The sequence below is a fragment of the Phascolarctos cinereus genome, unplaced genomic scaffold (assembly GCF_003287225.1).
Source record: "Phascolarctos cinereus isolate Bilbo 61053 unplaced genomic scaffold, phaCin_HiC Scaffold_2;HRSCAF=192, whole genome shotgun sequence".
Taxonomy (NCBI): Eukaryota; Metazoa; Chordata; class Mammalia; order Diprotodontia; family Phascolarctidae; genus Phascolarctos; species Phascolarctos cinereus.
The window spans coordinates 374,650,381-374,662,357 of record NW_027555625.1 but is presented as its reverse complement, the minus strand read 5'-3'; the positions used below and the strand labels follow the sequence as shown (position 1 = coordinate 374,662,357).

The 11,977-nt window shown below is 35.2% G+C and overlaps 1 protein-coding gene across 1 annotated transcript in view; it reads right to left on the bottom strand.

Annotated features, from left to right (window-relative positions):
* Nucleotides 1-9,286: 9,286 nt before the first annotated feature.
* NDFIP1 (Nedd4 family interacting protein 1) overlaps nt 9,287-11,977 on the bottom strand; it is a 61,907-nt gene continuing 59,216 nt past the window's right edge. The window contains exon 8 of the mRNA XM_021005067.2: nt 9,287-10,318. The gene's annotated coding sequence lies outside the window, so the exon portion shown is untranslated. The remainder of the gene's footprint in view (nt 10,319-11,977) is intronic.

Below are 11,977 nucleotides of genomic sequence, written 5' to 3'. Positions count from 1 at the left end.
ATAGACTCAGCAAAATTGCAGGCTACAAAATAAATCCCCCCAAATCAACAGCATTTCTACATAATACTAACAAAACATAAGAAGCAATAAAAGGAAAATCCCATTGCAAATAACTACAAAAGGCACAAAATATCTGGAAACTTGCCCCTCAAAGTACATAAAAGACCGTATAGGTTAAATTACAGAATGCTCCTTAAAGAATTAAAAAACAACCTCAATAGCTGGTGGAATATTCAGAACTCTTGGCTAGGCCATGCCAATATAACAAAAATGACAGTACCAGCAAAATTAATTTATACTTTTAAGACTATACCAAATTACCAAGCTTTCCAGAGCTTGATAAAATAGTAAAGTTCATTTGGAAAAACACTCTAGATTATCAATGGAAATGATAAAAAGAAATACAGATGAAAGAGGAATAGCCCTTCTAGACCTCAAACTATATTATAAAACAGCAGTCATCAAAGCCAACTGCTATTTGGTTAAAAAATAGAGAGACTAGACAAGGGAGATTCAGAATAATAAAACTCAATAACCCAGAGTCTGATAAAGTAGAAAAATAAGTTACTCAGGGAAAAACTCCCTATTTGATAAAAACTGCTGGGAAAACTGGAAAGTAACATGGCAGAAATTAGGTTTCAACCAATACCTTACACCACACTCTACATACATTCTAAATGGATACATGATATTAATATTAAAGGTCATACTATTTTTAAAAATTAGAAGAGAAAAAGTTCTTCTCACAACTGACAGACATTCCTTAAACAAATAAGAGATAGGGACAATTACAAAATAGATAAATGTGATTACTTCAAACTGAAAAGCTTCTGCAGAGACAGCATTAATGCACCTAGCATAAGAAGGGAAGTGGTAGAAAAGGGGAAAACTTTATATCAAATTTCTCTGATGTGTTTGGCAGCCAAGATATTACACACACACACACACACACACACACACACACAGCCATTGCCACAAAAGATAAACGAATGGTCAAAGGATATGAATAGCTGTCAAAAAAGAAACTGCAAAGTACTCACTCACAACCTCATAAAAAAATGCTTCAAATCACTAAAAAGGGAGACGCAAATCAAAACAACTGTGATCTTACCTCACACCTCAAACTGGCAAAAATGATAAAAAAAAATGGCAACAGTCATTTGTTGGAGGTATTGTGAGAAGACAGATACACTTATACATTACTGGTGGAGCTAAGAAGTGGTACAACCATTTTGGAAATCAATGTGGAATTCTGCAAAGAAAGTGCGTCCATACGCTTTGAGCCAGAGATTCAATTACTGGGTTTAAACTCTAAGGAAGTCATCAATAATAAAAAAAAATCCTCATAAACTTGTAAATATTTATAGTAACACTTTTTTGGTATCTGAGAATTATAAACAAAGTAGATGTCCATTAACTGGGGAATGGCTAAACAAATTGTGGCACGTGACTGTAATGGAAGATTACTGCTGTAAGAAATGATCTATGTGAGGAATAAAGAAAAGCATGCAAAGAGTTATATAAACTGATGCAAAGTGAAGTCAAGCCAAGAAAACAATGGACATAGTAACTACAACAATGTAAATGCAAAGCACCATACACCCAAAAAATCAAGATTAAATAATCAAGTAGGATTCAAATGAAGAGACATAAGAAGATACCCCCCCAACCTACTACTTCACATAAGTGGGAGGTCCACAAGTGTTACACACTGTATGTTTTTGGACTTTTTCAACATAATAATTAGTTGAAATTTTTTTCTTGCTCTCTAAAGAAAAACTATTTATCATAAGAGACGGCTCTCAGGAACAGGACAGATACGTGGGATACTATGGTGATAAAAGAAACAGAAAATACCAATAAAAACTTATTTTTAAAAATACAATTAAGAAATGTTTGACAAAATAAATTTTAAAAAATAAAATGCAGTGAATGTGTGGTTTAATATACAGTTTGCCACTGTAGGGATCCTTACGTATGGTTGTGTCCTCCTCCCCTTTCCATCTGAGTTTGTTGTTGTTCAGTCATTTTCGTTGGGTCCAACTCTTTGTGATCCCACTTGGTAAGTTCTTCACAAAGATACTGGAGTGGTCTATCATTTCCTTCTCAGTTCATTTTACAAATGAGGAAACTGAGGTAAACAGGGTTAAGTGACTTGCCTAAGGTCAAACAGTTGTTGTCTGAGGTCAGATTTGAACTCAGGTCTTCCTGACTCCAAGCCAGGTGCTTTATCCACTGTACTACCTAGCTGCCCCAAGAGTGATACCACTGGTGTAACAGACAGTGCCCCAGACTTGGAAGGCAGCAGAGACTTGCATTCTAATCCTGCTTCATGTAATAGCTGTGTAACAAAAGGCAAGTTATATAACCTTTCAGAGCATGTTATCTCACCCTCACATGACATGAAAGCAAAGCCTTTCACCATTCTGACTGGCTTTCTCTAGACTTTTTACATCTTATTGTCCTTCTTAAACTTTGGCATACAGATCTAAACAGAATATTCCAGATATGATCTAAACAGGGTTAAGTACAAAAGAACTATCACCTCCTTTTCAGAAATTATGCCTCTCATTATCTAGCCCAAGATGTTACTAGCTTTTGGGGTTGTCATAAAACACAGACCCACATTACATTTACAATTCACCAAAATACTCAAGATTCTTTTTTCAAACTGATGTATGATCACATCTCCCTCATTCTTACTTGTAAAGCTGATTTAACCCCAATATGACTTTATACTTATCCATATTAAATTTTCTCTTCTTAGGTTCACTCCAATGCTCTCCACCTGCCAGGAAACTTCTTAGATGCTGTCATCTAGTCTACAAAGCTATTCTTCCCAGCTTTGTAACACCTGCAAATTTGATGAGCATGCGTTTATATCCGTTTATTCAAATAAATGATAAAAATATTGAAAAGCACAGTCCCTTTGAGCACTCCTGTTACGACTTTCTGCCAACCTGACATTGAACCATTAAGGACTACTTTTGTGAGTCCAGACATTTAACCAGTTCCAAATCTAATTTTTATTGTCCAGTCCATATTTCTCTTGATCTTTTCTACAAGAACAGCATATTTTATCAAATGCTTTGCTAAAATCTAGACCTAGTAATGCAGTAATCACACTAAAAAAAGAAATAAATTTGAGTAGGCATGCGCTTTTCCTGCTGAAGCCATAGTGGCTCAATTTCCTGGGCAATTTCCTTGTCTAGATGTTCAATAACCATCTCTTTTAAAAATCTATTCTAGAATTTCCCCAGGAATCAACATCAATATCACTGCCTTATGGTTTGTTCTCTTCTTCCTACTTCACAAAAAGTTCTGACATACCTGTCCCATTCTTTGGGATCTCTCAAATATTGTAAATAGCTAGAAATTTTATATAACACTTAAAGGTTTGAAGTTCCTTATAAATCTTATTTGATCCTTATAACCCCATACAGTAGGTGCTATTAGGATCTCCACTTCATAGACGAAAAAACTGAGGCTGACAGAGGTTAAGTGATTTGTCCAATGTCACACAGCCAGTGTGTCTGAGGCTGGATTCAAATGAATTGTCTGCCTGACTCCAGGTCCAGTGCCCTACCCACTGCACTCCCTAGCTGCCAAATATTTACAATGGCTCAGCAGCTACATTTGCCATCTTTTAGGATTGAGGAATGAGATCACTTGAGGGGGCAGGGAGGAGGGCAGGGAAATCTAAGGCAACTTCTGTGCTTTTTTGGCACTCTTCATGTGCCAATTTTTTATGTTAACTTCAAGTTTTGATAAAATCATTATCTTTATCTTTATCTACTTCCCATTTTTCCTTGTTGAGATGTCTGGAGCTATTAGAAAGGTCTACTGTTTTCTTAATTTTGTTTCTTGTTACAAACATTAATGCTTAGCTTTTTCTAATTAGTTAATGATCCAACCCAACAGAGACTGCCAATTTTAAAATGAGTCCCGCATCATTAAACAAGTATTTCCCCTCTGTTAAGATAGTTTTATGTTTTGTGTAATGCTTAGTTGCTCACCATGTCTGGAACCATCCAATGCTTTTCTTAAAACGATATAGGCGGGATGCTTCTAAACCCATAAACCTTTTAAAAAAACCTTCTGTTCATTTTGAACTATATTTTCCATCTCTCTCTCTCTCTCTCTCTCTCTCTCTCTCTCTCTCTCTCTCTCTCTCTCTCTCTCCGTATGTTTTGGTCATCCACCTCATGCACACCTTACAACAAAGTCAACAGGAACCAAGCTATATGTTGCACTTGGTTTGGAGCAGGGGTTCTCAACACGTTTGTGTCATAAGCCCCCTTTGCCAGTCAGGTGAAACCGTACTTTTCAGAATTATGTTTTTAGATGTATAAAATACGTAAGAATACAAAGGAAATGAATTATACTGAAATATTTACAAAAATATATTTTTAAGCATATGGACAACAGGTTAAGAACATTTAGTTTGAATAATATCAAAATTCTTCACAGAATTTATCTACCAGGGAAGGTAGGTGTTGCAGTGGATAGAGCACCGGCCATGGAGTCAGGAGGACCCAAGTTCAGATATGACTTCAGTCACATAACACTTACTAGCTGTATGATTCTGGGCAAGTCATTTAGTCCCAACTGCCTCACCGAAAAAACAAATTATCTACGTTTCCATCTTTTGAAACAGATGTTGCCAGATAAGCAATTTTTTTTGTGGTGGTCCCCTTGTTTGTACTAATCAAACTTCCAGTTAGCACAGGAAGGCAAGGTGACCAACTGCTCTATAAAATGTTTCTTGTTTTCTTTGCATGTACAATGAAACCAAGTTCCCCGGCTGCTTTACTCACCTAAGAACCTGTGAGCCACTGTTCTGCTTACCTGTAGTTTTGTCTCTGGTTTCGTTTACAGTGAAAATATATGTAGATGTAGCTCAGTTCCTCTAATAGCATATTATCTCACTGATCATTATAAAAAGTTGTTGAATTAGAATACAAACAATTACATTCATGTTTGTAGGCAGTCTGTAAATTCTTAGCACTCTCTGCCCCTTTTTTGCCATTTTACTAAATTCTCACTATGGAAGCATAAGTGGCACACAGGATAAGCACCATTTTGTATTTTGATTTGATTCATGAGTTACCATGGGCAAATAATTCATTACCCAGTGGCCAACTTACCGGGTAATGAGCAGACTTTAGATGTTTATAAAAGAGAGAAGATTTTTAGGGGTATTTTAAAATAATAGACTGACAAATTATTTCAATCAATTCACCCAGCTATACTTAACTAGACCAAGCCCTAGGCATCTGGATTTCCAAATCTCCTGGGATCTTAGACAATTTTCTATAGTAGGCCATATTTTCACAATCACCCAACAGAGAGGTATGGAAAATACAAGCATATACTGTACTTATAGCTAGGTGATCACAAAAAAGTAATTCAATTAAATAAGTTATTCTTAAAGCCTTCCCTACAATGAGTTATCTCCCATGTTAACAGCACTAAGATTCCTTGCTAGTTGCAACAACAGACAACTTTGTCCAACATTACCGTTATAGATAATACTCTAAAGACTAAATGGAACAGCCACTTCCAAGACAAGTGAGATTGTATAGCTCTTTTTTGCAGCTGATATACTGATTACACTGACTCCTTCAAACACTATGAGACTTGTTCACTTAGGAAAATGGCCTAGAAATCCACACAGGAAAGCCAAGTGGATGAAGAACATATAACTGCCCAGTTATTACCCATACATGTGCAACTGACTTAATTCATCATTATGTTGCCCATGGCAATGCCCTGGGCCTAAAAGTAAATAGGTGAAAGCCAGTTCAACTATAAATTAAAATTAAATAGCACCACTCCTTATCACTAGTACTTAAATAGATGTACGATCTTATCAATTTGGGAGTTCTAGCCAACAATACACATGGCAACCCACCTATGTCAACCCATCCTATGCTACCTGGGATCCACCCAACATGCTAGAGACCACTGTTTTCTCTCCACTAGAAGAGCAATGAAGGGCTCTGTCATTCCTTGCTCTCACTATGGAACCAGCCCATCTTTTCTTTCTGAAATGCTATTCCTTGATGACATTCTTTACTTATTTATCTCTGGAATTCTTCATTGGTTTATATGTGGCAACTTGCTCACACCTGCCATGTGCCTTTCTATTGCCCTTTGTGTGATCTTCACAGGCAATGGTGTTCTAGGTCTCACTGCCATATAGCAATCCTGGTAAAAAAAAATATTTCTACTGAAAAGATGGGCATTTACTCTTTTGGGAAACTTAGCAAGTCAGCAACCAAATCACATCTTTTTAACATTACTTAGTAATATTTTTTCACTAAGGCTACGTAGCTAACAATCACAGAGCACCATAATCTCAGAAGAATCAAAATTGCAGGTGACCACCGATGGCAATAGAATGGCATATAAGTAGGCCATAGAATATTATTAACATTGACTTGTATTAAGAAATGTTATAAAAGTTATTAAGAAAATATATGATCAGAAAAGAGTGGGCCAATCACATAGTGAGAACAAGATGGACAGCCTAAGTTTTGTACTAGTATCCACAAAATATGACCCAGAGAAGGTCTTTAAACCATTAGGTATAGTCTACAGAGGACTTATGGAAAGATCCATTCAAGAATGGGGAACATGCACAAGATGACATAGGTCTATTCCACTAATAAATGGCTTACTTCAAATTTAATATATAGTGAAAATTCACATAACTCTGTATTTAAATATCACCTCTTTAAATATCTTAATTGCTAAGTATTGATTAATTTTTGATAGAGGTAATCATTGACTACAAGATTGCAGAAAGCAATTTTAAATTATAAAATGTCATCTTTTAAGAATACAAAGGTACACAAACCTGTCACATTATTATGGAAAACCTTAGTTTCTACTGCAAACTTCACTGTCCCCAAGTCCTCCATGCAGTGTACAGTGCTCCAAAAGAATATCTATTTGAATTTTAGGAGACTTGGAAAAGTACAACCTCCACTGAAGGTTACCTGTCAAAAATACCCCTTTTTTGTGGATGATCAGTATTTGTACAAATAGGCACATTTCTATGTAAACATATAGAAATATACGAAAGACAAAAATAAAGACTAAGTGTATTTTTGAAGGCATGTTACTAAACATCCCCAAATCAATTCAGCTTTATAGAATAACATTTAAACAAACATAAAAGAAAATGGAAAAAAAAGGAAAATGGAAAATGTATTCTTAGCAAGATTTCAAGGGAATGAAATATATACATATGAATTATTTGTAAAAACATATTTTTACACCACTTGTTCCCCAAATTACCTCAGAAAACCTGGAAGTATGTATGAGAAACTTCTGTAATGGCTAGAAAATAAACCAAGAAAATAAACAAGTAAACGGCAAGAGGAAATCTTAAACTTCCATTTTGCAAATGTCATCAATATCTATTTGTTCTTCTTGAGGCCAAACCCATATATAAAAGTTAGTAGAGTCACAACTAGATTTGCAAATAACTTTATATTTTATATTTACCTATATGGACTATAACAGAAGTCTTATGAGAAATATTTTAAGATAAAATGATTACTGATATTAACCAGGGCCAGTATACCAAGTGACTTCTCATCCTGTACCAATTCCTGAGCAAAGGCAGGTCTAGGCAGTGAGGGTCAAGGGACAGTTCAGCTTTAAGCATGTAAGCCAGATTTAGAGTTCTACTGCACCCCTTTCTAGGATCCATTTCTGCTGCCTCCCACCCCAAACCTCGATACTCTGAATAAATAAGCATCATACTATCTCTTCAGTTGCACCTGAACATGGCTTTCTCAAAGCTGGCCAAGTCTTGACTCTGATTTCCTGAACAACAGGCACACAGAGTCAGATACATACATAATGTAAGAACCAAGAATAATCCTTTCTGTTTTGCTCTGGAACAGTCACAGATTGGAAAACAATGAGAGAAAAGCAAACAAAATTTTAAGCATTCACATGTTTACCACCTAACGTCTTAAATACGTGACTTTTTTTATATGTGCTGAGCTTTTAAACTCTGATCTCAACAATCAATTTCCTTTACCACACTTCCCTATTTCAATTTTTCGGAGCCTACCACCTGCATTTAATTCCCTTAAAACCCTCTCTTCCTCAACATGATTTAGGGTTCCCCTTCCTAGCTCCCCACAAAAGATGATGGTACAAGTGCAGTACTCTGCAAAACAACATGAAGCTAACTCTGTGATAATTATGTATGAGACATAAAAGCCTTCAGAAGTTGTGATGAATATTAGACTGCTACTTTACTTTACTCCAACAGTTTCACCTGCTTTTGAAATACCAAAATTACAAATTTACTATCTACGAATCCACACAAATTAACTGCTAATGACTCAATTTGTCCTTTAAGGAAAAAAGAGAAGGCTATCTTCTCTGCAAAGACTGTTAGAGAAAGGAAACTAAAAATTACAAAAATGGTATCTGAATTTGCACCTAATTTAAGTGAAATGTGGTAACCATTTTACACACACACACACACACTCTCTCTCTCTCTCTCTCTCTCTCTCTCTCTAATCCCCTGGGATGGCAGATCCCATCAGGAAAAAGTTAAGATTACTTAACTACTTAGGAGGAAAAGGATAGTTGTAACTACCATCTAGAACTAAGTACTTTTAAAGACCATCCAGCTGTGGGCTTCTATTTGACAGTCTTATGACTCACAAAATAAGTAGAAATTAGGAATGCCAAATTTCCAGTTTTCTGAATATACAAGATCAAATAGTATAAGTACCTAGAGAATAAACACAAAGGTAGTCTTCTACTATGTTTATGTGATTTAGTGTTCTCTATTTTGGCCTGCAAGATAAATTAAACAGTGCTCACTAATATATGTATATGCATACAATCATTCAAGTTACTATGACCGAAATGGACTTTTGAACTTATGTCTACCTAGGAACTCAATGAATACCTGACCATGAAAACAAGTGCTTTTCTATTCATATAATCTAATGCAGAATGGAAAAAAAAATGCTTAAGAGGTTGTTCATAAAATCTTCTTTCAAAATATAACTTCTGGAAAAGTAATACCATATCTATACAATCAGTAAGCTGGTAAGAAAGTTAAACGATGGTATTATAAATAATGATTAAAACTAAATATCATGATGTTTCTGCACTCAAAAACTAACATTTGACATTTCCTCAAATCATCTGGTAAAATATTAGAAACCAGGTACCTCAGTAATCACCATCTACATACATACTAAAAGTTTATATTCTAAATTAAACACTGGTCTACAGAAAAAAATTGCTACATAAGTAACATTTATTAATGTTCTGCTGTATTTACAGTTTTAACATAGTAAAACTCAAATTTGAATTACCACTCGGCAGAAAGCACATCAGTCTACACTTACATTGCATCATAGTTTCTGCTAACACATTATAAAAGCAAGTAATACAATTTATTAGGGATCATCTCAAAAGTCCCAAAGTCAAAACTCTTTTTTTCCCCAATCTTCTAGTCTCTACTTCCAGAGATAATAAAGCAAAATAAAATAAAATAAGAGGAACTTGTTTCATGAGAGATGTAAAGAATTGTACTTACTAATTTTGTCATCTTTGTCTTTGATAATATAACACTACCATATGTAGTGAAAATGTTTACGAAATCCCTAAAGTACTGAGTACAAAAGAAAAGGGTACTGTAAAATTTAGGTTACAGGCTAACACTCATATCATACCTTGCAAAAAAGAACGCTCATTCCTGACTACACCTTAAGTAAATTTTGTACTATGACTTTGTTTCCAGGTGTACACAAAACACAATTTAAGATTTATAGATTTATTTTCAACAGTGTATACGTATCATGTGCAGAAATGTAGTCTTAACAGCTTTCTAAACTTTTGAGAACATCCCTTCAAAATGGCCAGCATTATACATATCTTACACTGAAATATTTAATTCCAAATTCATTTTAAGATGGAGAATTAAATAAAGCAAGACTGCCCCCTACTGACTATAGGGACATAGCTCATGCTATTTTAAATGACTACAAACAATATATAAGGCATTATTAGTACATCACAGACTTGATTGCAATAGCTTTATCAAACATTAACCACTAATGATTCAATGATTACAGAATTCTGCGTTAACTATTAAAATTTTACACCTAGAAACAAATAAAGGGAAATGATCTTCAACAGTACTTTATTTATTTTTTAAAGCAGGTGATTATTTCTTCTGTGTTTTCAGTCTTGATTCACTTCCTGCAGGTGTCCTGTTGCTTCTTGAGAGAGAATTCATAAATGCAGGAAGGCTTTTGCCAGAAAACATCTGTCAGAAAAGGATATTGAATATTGAAACTATAGTTAGATTGTTATTTTGGCCAAGAGAAGGATGTAGTGCACAAAAGAATGCAGGATGTTTGTAGACATACAAAATGCACCTTAACATTGTTGCAGGATTACTATACACTGATGTCACAAGTCAACAGTTAAACATTTATTATTAAAATAGATAATTTTAAAATGTAATAAAGCCTCCAGAACTGAGACTTGTAGAAGGATGTGCTTGCTTTCTCTAAGGTCTTTTCCCTAAGGTTTGTGACAGGAAGTACTATGTAGCCAAGAATGCCAAACTTAACAGTCTAGAGAGACCTAGGTTTAAATCCAGGACTCAGCAGCTGTGTGAGGACAGGAAAGTCACTTACCCTTTCTGAGCCTCAGTTGTCTCATCTGTAAAATGAGGTTAACAGCTATGCTATCTACTTTACAGTGTTGTTATGAAGATCAAATGAAATGATGCATGTAAAGCAACCCTAAAATGTCAATATCAGATATTTATTATATTATTGTGTTCTCATCTTTTCAATGGGGTTTAGACAGAAACCTATTATTACTGATTGTTCCTGTCTTCACAATCTCATACACAAGGGGGTCATGAAAACAGCCATTCGTTCATACCACATTTAAAGAACTTTGGGAACAATATTTTGCATCCAGCACAAAAGTGAGTGAGCTCCTCGTCCTTGGAGGTTTTCAAGCAGAGGCTGTATAAACCTTTGGTGGTTATGTCTTAGTAGGGATTCTTTTTGTGTATGGAATGTACTGGCCTGCTGCTGAAGTCTCTTTAAACTCATAAATCCTGTGATTCTGAATACTGTAGCATATTCCTGGAAATTGTACTACTTTTTCTTTTTAATCTCACATATACAACTTAGGGAATACTGTGACTACTATCTTTCTGGCCCAATTCTACACTAGCATCAAATTAGTGGTTTTCAAGTTTTTGGTTTTGTTGGGTTTTTTTCCCCCTCGAGACAAAGTACTATGCTTTGTCATAAGGAATCTTGGCACAATGGGGGAAAGTGAGGAGACTCAAGAATCTGAAGACCAAATTAAATTTTATACAAATGGCACACCTAGCAAAACACACTCTAAAGAAATAAGTTATCAAACGAACAAATAAAGTCTAAGTGAATTCCAGGTAGTTGAGGGGAAGTTAGACACAGAACGGCACATTTAACTGTGCCAACTATGAGCCCCTCACAGGACACTGACATAGGTCTACTTCTTTTTCCAGACTACTCTCAAAGCTACTAGAAGTTATCTTATACTCCTTTTCTGTATGTATTATGCAGCATTATAACCTATAAACTGATCTTCAGATCATTTTATAAATGGGGTGGAAATTTCAGGAAAAAGTCTCTCTTTTACCTTCTCCTTTTCAGTTTTTGAAACTTTGGTCTTAACTTAAAAGATAAGAGTGGCAGGCAGCATGATTTATGAAAAGAATGTCACATTTGGAGTCAGAGGACCTGAGTTCAAATGTCTAGCTCTGCCCCACTCTACATATGTGACCTGAGGCAAATTCCTCATTCTTCCCTTCAGTCTCCATCTACAAAATAAGGTTAGAAGAGATGATCTCTGAGGTGTCCCTTTCCATTTCTAAATGAAGCAAATCATAAAAGATTAACTTTGCTTAGGACATGTA